General features: G+C 36.6%; 1 long non-coding RNA gene across 1 annotated transcript; it reads right to left on the minus strand.

The window, feature by feature from the left end:
- Positions 1–4,447: 4,447 nt before the first annotated feature.
- Positions 4,448–5,852, minus strand: LOC113354304. Its single transcript, XR_003361802.1, has 4 exons — positions 5,820–5,852; positions 5,622–5,687; positions 5,411–5,489; positions 4,448–4,476 (listed from the first exon to the last, which is right to left on the minus strand). It is a non-coding gene; the product is annotated as an uncharacterized LOC113354304 (long non-coding RNA).
- Positions 5,853–6,280: the final 428 nt, after the last annotated feature.

A 6,280-nucleotide genomic window follows, 5' to 3' on the forward strand; every position in this document is an offset into this window, starting at 1 on the left:
ATTACCCTGCGTGTTAATACTGATATCAAACTTGATGAGTTTAAGGAACAAGTTTGCAAGGAATGGAAGCAGTATACTCCACTTGGTATTACTTTCTTCTTTCGAGAAAGTGGGAAAGATTTTCCGCTTGACTGTGATTTTTCTTTGCAAGCTCTTATATCTATCACAAATAGTAAACAGAAGACCAGTGTTGATATTTTCTTGCAAAATGTTCCTCGTGTGGCCTCTTCCTCTAGCTCTAGGGCAGATTCTTCTATTTCTAATGGGTCTAGTAGTACGTCTTCGTCCACAAACAATCTTACTGTTGCAATGTATTTGGAAGATAAAAGTAAGCCAGCGAAACCTTTGTTATCGGATGGTTGGCCCAAGGTTCTTGGTGATATTGGCCATGTGTTTGTTGAAGGAGTTAAGCAAGTCAGGGTTGCTTTTACCAAGTATCGTCTTCGCACTGGTTTCCAAATGATTGTAACTCACAATGAGCGTTCTAGGTTCACGGCTAAGTGTGCAGATGAAAAATGCGGCTGGAAATTCCATGCAGCTTCTATCGATGAAAGGAACGAAATGTTTCAGGTAGGTTTTCCGTGTTCTGTCATCTAATGCTTAGCATATGTTATGTTTTGTTACAGTATGTGTAACTTTGGTTTACACATGATGTTTTTGGCACCATATTGTGTTTTGGTTGAATTGTTTATATTTTGTATGAATCTCTTCAGGTCAGGTCTTATAACCCTGAGCACATTTGTGGTGCTGGTGGACGCAACTTGAACCAAACTTACTCCACCAGCTTCTCGTCTAGTTTGATTGAGGAAGAAGTTCGCAAAAATCCTCACAAGAAGCCCAAGCAAATTGCTGCTGATTTCCAGACCAACTATGGGATCAACATGGAGTACTACCAGGCATATAATGCTAGGGAAAAGGTTTATGATACGATTTATGGCGACGATGTCAAGTCCTACTCGCACTTGGTATGGTATATTGATGCTATAAGGGAAACCAACCCTGGTAGTGTGATAAAGTTTGAACGTGAAAATAAACAGTTCCAGCGGATTTTCATCGCATTTGCTGCATGCATCAAAGGGTACCGGTTTTGTCGTCCAATGGTATACTTGGATACTACTTTCCTTACTGGTACATTCAAAGGTTGCTTGATGGCAGCTACTGGGATCAATGGTGGTAAAGGTATGTTTTTTCTATGTGTTTTTTTTTTATGAACAACTTCAGTTGACAAATAACTAACAGTTACACATGTGTAACTCTCAGTTACACATGTGTAACTCTCAGTTACACATTACTTTACTCAGTGTGTAACTAAGAAAACAGTATCTGTAACCTTAAGTTACATATTTGTTTTAGCATGTGTAACCTTAAGTTACATATTTGTTTTAGCATGTGTGAAACTTATTATTCTTTCGATTCTGCACAATTTTTTTTGTAGGATTTTTCCCCCTTGCTTTTGCACTAGTCGATTCTGAGACGATCGACAACTGGGAGTGGTTTTTAAGGAATTTGAAATAAGTTGTTGGTGATGGGAGGCCAATCACCTTCCTTTCGGATCGCCATGAAGGACTCTTTCAAGGTGTTCCACTTGTTTATCCAGATGGGTTCCACAGCTTCTGCTACTATCATTTGACGAAGAATATACCCATCACTGCAACAGATCCTAGGTACTCACTTGTGATGGACCATTTCCGAGAGGCGACATACGCACTCTCACCTGAAAACCATGCGAAAGCCATACAAAAGATTAGAGATTTGAACTGCGATTGGGTGGCTGATTACATCGAGACAATCCCACCTGAAGCATATGCGAATGCCTATTTCAAAGGTTGTCGGTATGGACGAACATCTAGTACTCTAGCAGAATCAGTCAATATCTGGGTTCTGGTTCACAAGAAGATGCCTGCATCTGCTCTTCTTGATCAGGTTAATTGAGTGTGTGTGTCTGTTTTGTTGTTTTGTTGTCTTTTTATTTCATGTTTTGTCACTTTATGCATTGATGAGTTTTTTTCTCCTTTTCAGATTAGGAGGAAAATAATGTGTTTGATGGCGGAGCGTCGTGAAATTGGTGCTAATATGATGACTCCATTAACCCCTGAGTATGAAGAAAAGCTTGTGGCTCTTCAAGATGAAGGTTTGGCTTGGGAAGTATTGGTTGCTAGTCCTACCGTGTTTGAAGTTATTAGTGAAAGGTCTCACATGGTGGACCTCGAACACGAGACTTGCACCTGTCAAAGGTTTGGTTTCTTATGCTTTTTTCTTCTCTTTGTATGTTCTTTTTTTTAAGAATGTGTATATCCACTTTACATTAGATATATGCATGTGTTAATAATAGTTACAAATTTATTTTGCAAGTGTAACTTAAAGATACACATCCTGTACATGCACCTGTAGCTAGCTAATTTTGAGTGTTTTATGATTTGTATGTGCAACTAACTGATTTTTGATTTGTTTTTTGTTTTCTTCCAGGTGGCGCGTAAATGGTTTTCCTTGTGCTCATGCTCTTGCAGCCATACGCAAGATTAAACGTGAGGCTATTGATTTCATTTCACCGTATTTTACAAGCGACTATTTTAGGAAGACTTATATGCATGCCATCCAGCCGATTCCCAACTACAACAGGCCTGTTGAATATCATCCAGACGACACCGTCAACCCACCTACCGTGAAGAAGCAACCAGGTAGACCACCAGGGAAAAGGATTATAAGTAAACACGAGAAGAAGGTGAAGAGGAAAGTTCATTGCAGCAACTGCAAGGAAACAGGTCACAACAAGGCAGGTTGCAGGAATCCTCGGAAGTTCACACCCCACTAGCTTGAGCCTAACAAAATTCATTTCTGCAACTAATGATTTGATTGTTATTTATCTTTGATTATTTGTTTTTTTAGTTTTCTTCATGTTGGTTTTCATGGACCAAACGTTTTTATTTTTCTTCAACGTTGATTATGTGTAAGGATGATTCATTCATATTTTATATTTTGTCAGTTCACAGTTGAAATGCATTTTATTCTATTTTTGATTTATTGTATACGTCTGATCAGTGGTCAAATGCTTTCTGTCACTTTTGTTTACACTCAAATATATGGATGTGTAACCGGAAGTTACACTGCTGTGAATGCATGTGTAACATTAGCTTACACATGATAAATGCTTGTGTAACTTCAGTTTACACTCAAATATATGGATGTGTAACATTAGCTTACACATGATAAATGTATATGTAAACTCAGGTTACACTTTCTGCATCAAATTAAGATGTGTAGTTACTTAACCTGTTGCATACTTTCTGAAACCTGTACACACAGCAGTAGTAGTTCTAACAAGATAAAAGTTTTTAATTCAAAGAATTTCAACCCAAAAATATTTTGCAAAACTAAGAACTGCTAAAATCTACTAACTGACGAAATTTAAAAGTTTCTAACAACATATTTTCCAAGTCTAACATCTGTTTGTGGCTAACAACATATTTGCGAGTATAGAATTTTTTCTAATCCTAATGACTGCTTTACACATCTCTAGATGGATCCGAAAGAATCTTGTATAGCATGCTTCCTCTCATGCGGTTCAGCTTGTCAGTCCACCATAGCATCATAGTTGAGGTTAATTTTTTGTCAAGTGGTTTATTCTTCATCCTGATCTTCATGTAATTGCATACACATGGAAGACAGTCAGGAATTGTACCTTGTGGGGGCGCATTGAGATTCTTGGCATTTTCATTCATCCCAAGAGCAAAAGGACAGCGGAGTCTCAGTTCTGTAGTAATTGCAAATGCATATTTCTTGGCTTGAAGAAGGTGTTCACCCTTGAGTTCCTTAACGTTTGACGAGTTCATGTAAGACCAAGGATTAGAGCTCCTCAAGTCATACTCCAGCAGTTTGTAGTGTGTGTTGTTGTTGCACATTGGGGCGAAAAGTCTGACTGCATCGTTCTTGTACTTGACATACCTATCAGGCAAACTAGATCCTTTTCATCAACTTTCTTTCTTTTCCCACTTTTTCTCCTTTTTGCCATAAGTTGTTTTATCTTCTCTAAAATGTTTGTCTTAGTCACCGTCGTCTGATGCTTTGTAGATTTGATATATGTGAAGTATTTGCTGTATAAAACATTGTCAGTCAAATCACTAGGACAATAGTACTTTAACAGCTTCTGACCCTTTCTGCTTCCAATCCTCTGCATGCAAAATATACCAGCCATCTTTGCCGGTGTAGACTCTATAATCTTATCATCAGCAAACTTGAATGAACATGGTGTCTCACAATCCATGTCAAAGCATTTCAAGAGCTTCAAGACGCTGTGTTTGTTGGTAGTTATCTGTCTTGTTGTAGTTGGTACAGTTGTATCATAGTCATCGTAATACATCATTACGAGTTCTCTGTAAGCAGCTCTCCTAAGATATCTATGAGCCCTATCAGTCAGTCCTATAGGCTTTATCACCTTTACTAAATCTTTTACTGCATTCAACGACTGCCTTAGGTTTCCTGTACACATCACACACAAAAATAGCATGAGTCAGTATGTTGTGTACTTATCAAATACACTCGTTTTTAACTACAAAATGAAAATCATGTTACAAACTATGTGTATTTGCCAAGTACACACTGAATCATTCTATTTTGTGTTGTGTAACCTTAACTTACATGCATATGAAGGTTTAAAGGGGTCATTTTTTTATTTCCAACTATAATTTACAAACACAATACAGTCATAGGTTATATTTTTGCATGTGTAACTTTTAGTTATCTAGGCAATTGCCAAATCAGTTATGTTATTATGCATGTGTAACTTGTAGTTACACAGTCAATTGGCAAGTCAGTGATTAGATTTTCAATGTGTATCTTACAGTTACACAGCCACTTCTGCAAGGCTCATTTGTATGTGTAACTACAAGTTACACACTCAATATACAAACCACAACATATTGGTGAGATTTTGAATGTGTAACTTAAAGTTACACAGGCCCTTGTTTGCGTAGTTATACATTCAAAAGCATCACTTACATTAGAAACTTTTAAATTTCTTCAGTTAGTAGATTTTAACTACAAGTTACACACTCAATCCTAGACATTCTACAAGGTGTAACTTTAACTTACACATGCATGTTAATGAGTAACTTTAATTTACACAACCAATTTTCTATGTGTAACTACAAGTTACACATCCTAAACACAACCAACTTTTTATGTGCAACTACTAGTTACACATCCCTAGGCAAGTCAGTGGTGACAGGCTCACTTCGTATGTGTAACTATAAGTTACACAATCAATATACAAACCACAACACAGTCAGTGGTTACATTTTGAGTGTGTAACTTATAGTTACACATGTCCTTGTCTGTGTAATTACATATTCACAAGCATTATATGAGAAATAAACATGAGACCATGACAACAATAGTTTTCACAACTTAGTACCTGTAATTGTATCATCTTTTCTAGGGGGATTCATTTTTCCTTTCACCATTTTTATTCCAAAAGAAATTTGATTCTGAATCTGCAGTTGATGTAGTAATAAAATCAAGTTAGTTGATTGCAATTCAACTTAGAGTTTCTAGGGTTTTCAAACAGTAACATCTCAGAAATGAAATCCACTAAATCAATCAGTTATATCACATCCATAACTTACCTTTGTTTCTATTTAATCAGTTATTTCATGGATTTTATGCACAAACGATTGTTCTCCTTCTCCGATCTGTAAAAGGAATTATCAGTCAGAATGAGTTATGTTTGTTGTAATCTCATTACAAACCCTAGTTCAGAAATTTTCGACCCACGAATCAGTAACAACAGGAATCAAAACTAACAGCTTCAAATCAAAACTTACCTAGTGATTAATCGTCGGAGTATTTCATCAACAAGAATCAGTAACAACGGCGATTTAGGTTTTGAATCTGAAACTGAATCTGAAACTGTTTCTTTTGATTTTTTTGGTTTTTGAATCTGAAACTTTTTCGATCTGTTTCTCTGATTTAGGGGTTAGCAAATGATGAATAGTTTTTGATCTCGATCTTTGTTTTGGAACAGATTTCAGGAAGATTTCTTGATTTTTTGGGTTTTTTTCTAGATTTCTTTCTGTTTCAGGTGAGTGAGATTTGTTTTGTCTCTCCTTGGAAATGAAATAATGGCGTCTGAACGAGAGAAAGGTAGGTGACGCCTCTTATATACTTGAGGCTAATTTAGTCTTTTCGCTTTTATTAAATTTATTTTTTAATTCAGGGCCTACTAATAAAACTCTTTTATCTAGGGGCCTCATATTATGGGTTATCCATGGGTTGGGCCTGAGCC

This window comes from Papaver somniferum, chromosome 2 (assembly GCF_003573695.1).
Source record: "Papaver somniferum cultivar HN1 chromosome 2, ASM357369v1, whole genome shotgun sequence".
NCBI lineage: Eukaryota > Viridiplantae > Streptophyta > Magnoliopsida > Ranunculales > Papaveraceae > Papaver > Papaver somniferum.